The sequence below is a fragment of the Triticum urartu genome, chromosome 2 (genome assembly GCF_003073215.2).
Source record: "Triticum urartu cultivar G1812 chromosome 2, Tu2.1, whole genome shotgun sequence".
Taxonomy (NCBI): Eukaryota; Viridiplantae; Streptophyta; class Magnoliopsida; order Poales; family Poaceae; genus Triticum; species Triticum urartu.
In genome coordinates this window covers 233323499-233334531 of record NC_053023.1, presented here as the reverse complement: position 1 = coordinate 233334531, position 11033 = coordinate 233323499, and positions in this window count along the sequence as shown.

Below are 11033 nucleotides of genomic sequence, written 5' to 3'. Positions count from 1 at the left end.
TTGAGCAGCTGCAACAGGTTGGTACTGCCTTATGTGGGATACCAGCGGAAGAGCTCAGCACCCAGAAGCTTCTAGCAAGTGAGGCTGGGGACAAGCCGGAGCTGAACTGAAGGAATGTCGTCAAATAAACAGTGGAATGTGCTTTGCTAGAATGTTCGAGGGATCAACTCGGACAAAAAACAGTTGGCAATCCGTAACGTGATAGATGTTAGTGGTTGCTCCATAGTTTGCTTTCAATAAACCAAGCGTGAATCTTTTGATGCGTCGTTTATTAAACTCTTTTGCCCTAAGAAGTTTGATATGTTTGAATTTGTACCCTCTGTTGGTAATTCAGGGGGCTTAATCACTGCGTGGATGAGCTCGGTTTTCACAGGTGTTTCAGTTTTTTCTGAATCGTTCGCGCTCGTTGTCAGGCTCACTTTGACTCAATCCAATGATACGTGGACGCTAGTTAATGTTTATGGTCCTTGCACTGATCCAAACAGATCATTGTTCACCGCATGGCTCTTTGATCTCCATATCCTGACTGGTGGAGATGGACTCATCTTAGGCGACTTTAACTATATTCATGCACCGAATAATCATAGCAGAGGGGGTGAGGACGCTAATGACATGCTGATCTTTAATGAATTCATCCGAAAACAATCCTTGGTAGAGCTACCAATCAAGGGGAGATCCTTTACCTGGAGCAACATGCAGTCTAATCCCTTGCTGGAACAGCTAGACTGACACTTTACCTTTGTTGATTGGGCAACCAAATATCCGAATACAATCGTCACGCCCCTTGGGAAACCCACTTCGGATCATTTGCCTTGCTATGTTAGCATTCAGACCAAAATTCCCAGGACCAAAATCTTTCCTTTTGAGGACTACTGGGTTAAGCAATCGGGTTTCTTTGATGTAGTGCAGAGATCGTGGAACAAACACTGTTATGCACCGAATTCGGCTGCAATCCTATGCAAAAAACAAAAGAACCTGAGATATGAGTTGAAGTAGTGGAGCAAGAAAATCTCTAAGCTGTCTGTGTTGATTGACAACAACAACAACAAAACTCTCCTAGAGCTTGATGGGTTGGAGGAGCGTCGAACGTTATCTATACCTGAAGCAAACTTCAGAAAAAATCTGAAAAAGCACCTCCTCCACCTGCTTGACTGTAAAAAGGCGTAGTGGAAAAAACGATGCACCATCAGATATTTTAAATTCGGTGATGGTAACACCAAATTCTTCCATAGGGTGGCAACTAAACGTTTTCGCAGAAACAACATTACTTCGCTGCGTCTGTCTGACGACTCAGTCGTTTACGACCATGTTGGCAAGGAGGCCGTCCTTCTCCAAACCTACAAACAAAGACTGGGTTGCTCCAACCCAACAAACATGCGATTTGAACTAGCGCGCATCATCAAGAAAGTGGATGGGTTACAAGCTCTATCTGTTCCGTTCACTCGGGAGGAGATTGACCAAGTTGTCAAGGAGCTACCCGCTGATCGAGCTCTTGTCCCGGATGGTTTCAGTGGAAGATTCATTAAATCTTGCTGGCACATCATTTAGGAAGACTTCTATCGGCTTTGCTTTGATTTTCATGTAGGTACACTGGACCTCGAAAGCTTGAACACTGGATTTATCACTCTTATTCCAAAAACACAGTCACCGGAGACAGCTGATGATTATCGTCCTATAATGTTGTTAAATTGCTGCCTCAAGTTACTGACCAAACTCCTGGCCAATCGCCTACAGAAAGTGGTTCTTAAAATCATTCATCGTAATCAATACGGGTTCCTGCGTGGTAGGTCGATACAGGACTGTGTGGCATGGGCGTTCGAATTCATACACCAAGGCCAAGCATCGAAACAAGAGATCGCTATCCTCAAGCTTGATTTCGTGAAAGCTTTCGACATGATAGAGCATGCTCCGATGCTGCAAATCATGAAATGCATGGGGTTTGACGATCGTTGGCTCGGGTGGATCGAATGCTTGTTTTCAAAAGCCAAATCCTCGGTACTGCTCAACGGGACCCCTGCACTACAAAAAAAAGACACATCCGTGACATTTTGGGCCGAACGAAATTTTTTTCTGTCATACTTATGACACTTCTATGACAATAATTGTGACAAAGCCCGGTATCATCATAGATGTGGTGGGGTCCTACTTCTATGACAAAAAATCATGACAGAAAATGGGCTTTTCATCCTGGGCGGGCCGGAGACGCAGCTGCATGAAATTCTTTGGGCCGTCCATGACAGAAAAAACTGTGGTAGAAGCGAGGGCAAGGAAAATATTGGGGTGTTCCCGGTTACAGTGGGTGGTTGGGGCCGAGCGATGCACGTTTCTCTCGTACACGCATGGGTGCGAGGCGTTGGGCTCTAACTAAACCCGAGCGAGGCATTGGGCTCTAACTGAACCCGAGAGATTGCACTGCAGGCTACGCATTACTGAACCCGAGTGATCGATCGATGGGTGTTAACTGAACCCGATCGAGCGATTCCTTCGGTACTGCTGCTAACTGAAGCCGATCGATGCTGCCTCTGGATGAAAAGTGAGTGTTCCTGGGGGGTGGTGGATGAACAGTTCCCGGTGGGGGTGGATGAACAGGACCCCGTGGTGTTGCCTCTGGATGAACATGACCCCGATCGATCGAGCCGGTTGGGGCTGGATGAACTGGACCCCGTGGAGGGCTGGATGAACAGGACCACCCCGTGGAGGGCAGGATGAACAGTAGATGGTGGAGGGCTAGATGAATAGTAGCCCATGGAGGGGTGGTTGAACAGGAGCTCGTGGAGAGGGCTAGCTGAACAGTAGCCGGTGGAGTATCGCGCGGTGGAGGCTGGATGAACAGGAGCCTGTGGATGAACAGTCACAGGTGGAGGCCGGAGGAGGTTGACGGTGCATGAACAGTAGCCCGTGGAGGCTGGAGGGGGTCGACGGTGGAGATGAACAGTATCTCGTGGAGTCCTGTTTTGCGGTACGCCACAACCCTCCTGATGAACAGGACCCTGTTTCTACCGTAGCGCTCCAACACAAGTCCATTTCCTCCATTTTGCTGTACGCCACACCCCTCCCGACCAACAGGACCCCCGTTTCGACCGTAGGAGGTCTGTTTCCTCTGTTTTGCGGTACGCCAGACCCCTCCCGATGAACAGGATCCCGTTTTGAACGTGGTCGGTCGAACACAAGGCCGTTTCCTCCGTTCTACGGTACGCCAGGCCTCGTTTCCATCGGCTGTTCCGTCCAAGCCCTCCCGATGAACACGACGACACATTCCGTTCCGACCCAGCCGGTTGGCTCCCCATGAACACGACGACGATGTCGTTTCTTCGTTCCGACCCAGCCATGTACATGAGTGTCGGTGTCAAAACCGGCGGATCTCGGGTAGGGGGTCCCGAACTGTGCGTCCAAGGCTGATGGTAATAGGAGGCGGCAGACACAATGTTTACCAAGGTCCGGGCCCTCTCGATGGAGGTAATACCCTACTTCCTGCTTGATTGATCTTGATGATATGAGTATTACAAGAGTTGATCTACCACGAGATCGTAGAGGCTAAACCCAAGAAGCTAGCCTATGATTATGATTGTTGTTGTCCTACGGACTAAACCCTCCAGTTTATATAGACACCAGAGGGGGCTAGGGTTACACAGAGCCGGTTATAGAGAAGGAGATCTACATATCCGAATCGCCAAGCTTGCCTTCCACGCAATGGAGAGTCCCACCCGGACACAAGACGAAGCCTTCAATCTTGTATCTTCATAGTCCAACAGTCCGGCCAAAGTATATAGTCCGGCTGTCCGAGGACCCCCTAATCCAGGACTCCCTCAGTAGCCCCTGAAACAGGCTTCAATGACGATGAGTCCGGTGCGCAGATTGTCTTTGGCATTGCAAGGCGGGTTCCTTCTCCGAATACTCCATAGAAGATTTTGAACACAAGGATCGTGTCCGGCTCTACAAAACAAATTCCACATACCACCGTAGAGAGTACAATATTCCACAAATCTATTCCGCTGACAACTTTTCCTAACGTGACACCATGCCACGATCCAGTCTTTATTCAAACTATTCTCCCTAACCAGCTACTACGCATGTCGCGAGGCGGTTTTATGGGCATGTCTTGTCGAAGCAGAGATCGTGTCCCCCTATCTCGGGATTCTCATGAATACAGGTATGGGTAATCCAACCGCGTCTTTAGCATGACGCTTGGGGAATAAGCGAGTTTACCGGGCAAGTGGGGAGGCGTTGGATCCCTGCCGCCTTTATAAGGAGATAAGGACTCCCCCTTTCCACCAACGCCCTCTTCTTCTGCTTATCCATTCCCCTCCACTCGAGCCACAGCACCCAAGCGTTCGTCCTCTCCGGCCACAAAGGCCTTCCGAAAATGTCTGGATCCGGAGCAGGAGGCAAATGGATGGCCTCTACTGCCCGGGAGAAGGATATCAAAAAGCTTCGGGAGGCCGGGTACCTGGCCCAGAAAATCAGCCACTGTCTCCCGACGATAGGACAGATCATCCCTACTCCGGAACCCCATGATAGGGTTGTTTTCCTCCCTCATTTTTTTCACGGGCTGGGGTTTCCCCTCCACCCATTCGTTCGCGGCATCATGTATTACTATGGGATCGATTTTCATGATATATCCCCCAATTCCTTTCTCAACATCTCGATGTTCATCGTCGTGTGCGAGGCCTTTCTCTGCACCTTGCCACACTTCAGCTAATGGCTGAAGATCTTTAATGGAATCCCAAGGTAGTGGGCAGTGAGCACGCCGAGTGCGGAGGCGCCATGGTGAGCAAGATGCCCAACGTCACATGGCCAACAGGTACTTTCAATGATTCCGTCAAAGGGTGGCAGTAGCAGTGGTTTTACATCACTGAGCCGCGCGACACGAAATGGGCCGCTGCTCCTGAATTCCGATCCGGAGCCCCCCTCGGGCTTACGTCCTGGCCCAAGAAGGGCCTGGATTGGTCTTCGTCCGACGAGCTGTCGGCGCTCTAGACGCGCGTCAAGAATATGGGAGACAAGGATATCAAACATGTCAATGTAGTCCAGGTGATGTTAGTTCGTCGGATACTTCCTTGTCAACACCGGGCTTGCAATTTATGGGAATTCGACCCGGCCAAGCACCAGACCGTACTAGAGCTCTTTGTCTCCTCACACAAAGACATCTAGAAGGTGCTTTTTAAGTCTGACAAATCATGGCCGGGCTCAGCCGAGGACCGCGGGTACCACCTGTCCCGCCCCGCAAGTTTGGTAAGTCATTATATGTTTTATTCGCATAACCCAAGGGAAACGCTTAATGTGTCTTCCACAACTCTCATAGGGCTGGACGAAGAAGGCGGGGCGGATCTACTGTTCGACCCTGCTACCTGAAGAACCGACCGGCCTGCTTGTAACGAAGATGCTGGTCCCGGTGCCCTACAAGGCGCCGAAGAAGAAGGCCGAGAGAGGGGCCAAGAAGACCAGGGGCGGCCTCAGTCATCGTGGCGTCTCAGACACGATATCCGAAGACTCCAATTCCCGTTCTTCCTCCTAAGAGGAGGAGGAGGAGGAGGAAGACGAATCCCCAGTGGGGGGAAGAAAGAAACAGACATCCTCCACATCCTTGTAGGCCGAATCGCCTAGGAAGGGAAAAACTCCTCTTCCAGAGGAGTCCACCGCTGCTGATAGCAGCCCGGAGTGGGATCCCAGGGCTCAGCCCCTGGTGAACTCGTGAGTATATAAAATCCGAACATGTTTACGCGTCCAGGCTCATCATGGCATAATATTTTAATCCGGGCCATACTTTTTGCAGTCCAGCGAGGTCTCGCGTGGAGCAATCCTTGTCAGAGGATTTTCTAGGCTCGGACGCTATGGAGAGCGGGACACCCCCGAAGGCCCCTTCCCCCAAACATGTGAATGACACCGAGCCTTTGTCCCAGGAGGACCCAGGCCATGGAGGGGGGGGGGGAAGATTGCAAAGGTGGCGCCCGGAGGTTAAACTTCGGGGGCCGGACACATGGGAGAGAAGGCTCCCATGGGCGTCGTCGGCGAGAGCCATCTTGAATTCGGCCCCCAGCCGGACATAATTCTGGAGACCAATATGGTTCCAGAATCAGGTAGGCTGCCTCCCTCGGCTAGAGGGGGTGTACCTGTTCCACCGGCAACCTCTGTCCAACCAGAGGTGCTGGATACTTTATTGGCGGTGCTGAAAAGCGCATCCATCGTCGATAAACACCGTGCCCTTATGGGTGTGGTGATTGAGAAGATTCAGTCTGCGGAGAGTGGACTGAATGAGCCTTATAAGAGGCTTTGTGGTATGTTTTATGAGGTTTCGAAGAGTGTCACAGTATAAATAGTAGCCCCTGATACACTGTTCGGTAAGAGAAAGAACCGTACAGAGGATCAAATCTATGTTCGCAGGAGACTCACTTGATGACATTTACCTCTCTTCTGTTATAAACAGGCAGCTGTAGCGACTGCCACCTCTCGTACTGCGGAGGTCTCCGGACTAAATCAGAGTCTGGAGCGGGCCACAGAAGAATTGGGCCAGTTGAAAAGGCAGTTGGATGATAAACAAGGTATGCACAAACCGTGCTCACATTTAGTGCGAATGAATTTTAAAATATGTTTTGTGATTTGCGCCAGGGGCGACGACCGAATTCAAGGCTCTTAAGAAGGCCATTGCCGAGGCCGAGGGAAAGGCAGCCGCAGAGCAGGCTCTTCGTGAGAAGCACGAGGCCAGGGTTATTGAAGATGAGCAGGAGCTTCAAGAGGTCGTGAAAAGATGCGAGGCCTTGGAGCAGAGTCTAACGGAGAAAGAATCTGAACTTGCCAAGGCTCATCAGGCCACATGCGATGCCCAGGGGGAAACCCAAGGTGCCCTGCAGGAGATCCAAGAGGCAAGGAAGATCATGGCGGGTAAGGCTTGTTCCATGTAAGGCAAGTATTTGGGGAGAGAATCATGTTTCTAATCTTGAGTTCAGATTTCTCCAGGGGTATTTGCGGAGCTGCCATGCAGCATATTTGATGCCGCACAATTCAATCGAGCCAAAGAAAGGAACACTGCAAATAAGCTCTTCTGGTCACAGTATCTGGCACCGAATTATCTGGTGCCTTTTGCTAATCAACTGAAACAGTTGATCGAACTGCAGAAGGCGGCTGAGCTAGCCATGAAGGATTTGATTATCCAGCTATGGCCCGCTGAGCTGATTCCAGGCAGCTACTTCGGGCTCGTGAAACGGCTTGCGAGTGCCTGCCCTCGACTGGACGTCATCAAGCGGTCGGTCTGTATAGAGGGTGCGAGAATGGCCTTCGTCCGTGCAAAGGTGCACTGGGGGAAGATGGATGCTGAAAAGCTGGTGACCGAGGGACCGCCGGAGGGAAAGGAGCACCGCAAGCCCGAGTTAGATTATGAAAGTGTCCTGAAAGGATCCTGCCTTGCGGCAGAGCAAGGTCATTTCTATTATTTATTTCCTGTTATATGAAAGTTTATCCTCCTGTGTGGCTGTTTTATATATTAATCCTGAGAGTTGGCTAGTCATCGGCTTCTGCCCCCATGTAGGAAGTACGGGGGTGTTCGGGATAAATCTAATCACTCTTTATCCCAGTTTTGGGTCCTTCAAAGGAGGTGTTCAGCACAACGAACCAGGCAATCGGACTATAGGGCTTTATCACTCTCACTTATCCATAGGAGCTTTAGAAAAGGAAGGTAGGCGCAGCCCCTGGTGTTCGAAAGACCGCACGAGGGGATCTATAAGCACCTGATCGAAAGAAAAGCCGATCCATCGCATGCTGCGTTGGTTATGGCATTATGCGGGAGCAATCCTGAAAGATTTTACAACCTCTCGAACAGCTGACCAGCTCTCGCCGTATCATGACAGTCAGTTTTCGGCTTTCTCTACTGATGTGCTTATTTGGAAGAACCGGGACACAATCGCAGTAGTTCTCCTTGTGCCGCCTTAGCCGATAAAGCAGAACGTAAGGCAGCAAAACATGGGAGCCAGGCAAACCCAACATTTGACCCAAGACATGATTCGGAGCTGACGCATATAATGCTATAAGTTCGGGGTGCCGAACTACCATGAAGGTGTTCGGACTTCATAGCCCTATTATGGGTAAAACGAAGCCCCTGGCATATTGAAGGCATATCGCGATGTACGGATGCCATTTAACAAAAGAATATCAATAAGAGATAACGGTAGATAAGCGTCATATAAATCCACATGTTGTATTTGAATAATACGTCGATGCGTATGAGTACATGTAGAGTAATAAAAAGAGAAAGTGACTGCGGAACATACTGAGACCAGGCGGGAAGAAGCTGTGTGCGGATCCGGAGTGCAGTCGGATGGTCATCGAGGGGAATATTTAAGGGTTCCCTTGCGCATTCGAGCTGTTTCCATATCGCCGGTCCTTGCCTGGGCAAAAATGAACCTATACAGAAAATGCAAGATATGTTTGTGTGCCGCACAGCGGTTGACCCGCAGTATGTGGCCTGTCCTGGCTTTCGCCGGAGTGTTTAATTGAGCTCTCGACGAGCTGGTTTATCCTGCCGCGAAGTAGTTCGGAGTCCCTTGGCGGTGTCCGGGAGCTTGAAGGTCGACTAGAGATTCGATTGAAAGGTGCCACTCATTGCTTCTGCTGTTAAAGCAACGATATACTCTTTGGTACCAAGGGGGAGTTCCGCCTTGCCATTAACCGTGATGACACCGCGCGGACCGGGAATCTTGAGCTTATGGTAGGCATAATGTGGCACCGCGTTGAATCGAGCAAACGCAGTTCATCCGAGCAGTGCCTGATAATCACTATGAAAGGGGACGATGTCGAAGATTAACTCTTCGGCACAGTAATTGTCCGGTGATCCAAAGACTACCTCGAGGGCAATGGAGCCTGTACAGATGGCCTCCACACCTGGTATAATACCTTTAAATGTGGCGTTAGTGGGTGAGGGAGTCCTGGATTAGGGGGTCTCCGGACAGCCGGACTATCTCCATTGGCCGGACTGTTAGATTATGAAGATACAAGAGTGAAGACTTCGTCTCGTGTCCGGGTGGGACTCTACTTGGCGTGGAAGGCAAGCTAGGAAATACAGATATGGATATCTCCTCCTTTGTAACCGACCTTGTGTAACCCTAACCCTCTCCGGTGTCTATATAAACCGAAGGGTTTTAGTCCGTAGGACAACAACCATAACATACAATCATACCATAGGCTAGCTTCTAGGGTTTAGCCTCTCTGATCTCGTGGTAGATCTACTCTTGTACTACCCATATCATCAATATTAATCAAGCAGGACGTAGGGTTTTACCTCCATCAAGAGGGCCCGAACCTGGGTAAAACATCATGTTCCCTGCCTCCTATTACCATCCGGCCTAGACGCATAGTTCGGGACCCCCTACCCGAGATCCGCCGGTTTTGACACTGACAGTGGGCTTGATCACCGAATGATCAATCCCCATCTTGCGCACTGTGTCCTGGTAAAGCAGGTTTAGAATGCTACCTTCGTCCATAAGGACTCGTGTGAGGTGGAACCTGTCAATTATTGGGTCGAGGACTAGTGCGGCTGAATTGCCCTGATTGTTGTTAACCGGACGATCCGTGCGGTTGAAGGTGATCGGCCCTAGTTTATATTGTGGGGCAACTGGTTCCGTTAAGTCGACGTCCCTAAGGGTGCGCATCTGGTCCGAGTTGGGAGTGTGGATGGCGTTTACCATGTTCAGCATTTGGATTTGAGGGGGAAATTTCTTTTGCCCTCCTGTATTCGGTGATCTGGGCTCCTCATCGCCATCATCGCTTTGAGACCCCTTCTCCTTGTTTTCAGCACCTGACCTGCCGGCTTGTTTGAAGATCCAGCATTCTCTGTTGGTACGATTGGCTGGTGTTCCTGGGGTGCCATGAATTTGGCATGGACGGTCGAGTATGCGGCCCCGAATGGATGGGCCCGAATTGTCATTTTTGAATGGCCTTTTCCGCTGACCGGATGTACAGCCACTAAATCCGGTATTGACTGCCGTATTTTCGGCGTTACCACCATTTTTGCGACGCTTGTGTTTGTTGCGTCGGGGTTTGCCATTGCTATCTCTGGCCTCTGATGTGCCAGGATTGCTTGATGTGTTGTTGCTACGGGCCAACCAGCTATCCTCGCCCGCGCAAAAGCGGGTCATGAGTGTCGCGAGGGCTGCCATGGATTTTGGCTTCTCTTGGGCGAGATGTCGGGCAAGCCACTCGTCACTGATGTTATGTTTAAAGGCCGCTAGGGCTTCGGCATCCGGACAATCGACAATTTGGTTCTTTTTAGTTAGGAACCGAGTCCAGAATTTCCTGGCTGACTCTTCGGGCTGTTGGGTTATGTGACTTAAATTATCAGCATCCGGTGGTCGCACATAAGTGCCCTAGAAGTTGTCCAGGAATGCATCCGCCAGGTTCTCCCAACTTCTGATGGAGTTTGTCAGCAAGCAATTCAGCCAATGCCAAGCCGGCCCTTTGAGTTTTAGTGGGAGATACTTGATGGCGTGTAGATCATCCCCACGGGCCATGTGAATGTGGAGGAAGAAATCCTCTATCCATACCGCTGGGTTTGTAGTACCATCATATGATTCAATGTTCACGGGTTTAAACCCTTCTGGGAATTCATGATCCATTACTTCATCAGTGAAGCATAGGGGGTGTGCGGCGCCTCTGTGTCGGGCTATATCACGACGCAGTTCATACGAGTATTGTCTGCTGTATTCGGCCCGGCTGGATTTGCTTTTAGTATATCCGGTGTGACGGTCATCATCACGTGTTGGGGCGTGCCCCCGTGATCCATAGATCGATCTTGTGTGTCCTGCTTTGTTTTCCAATTCGTCTCACAGGTCCTGCGTGTAGCCCCGGGCCTTGGTGTTTTTGTTTGACTGGCGACGGGGTGCGGGCTGGACTTCGGGCTGATATGCCGCTTTGTCTCGGCCATGAGGTGGCCGGTCAACCGCATCATACGCTGGTAGTGTAGGCTTTTAATGCTTCGTCCTCGAGTTGGGGCAGCAACCTGCGCTTTGGGTAACTTTTGGTTGGGCGTTCGAGTTTGTATTCCTCGG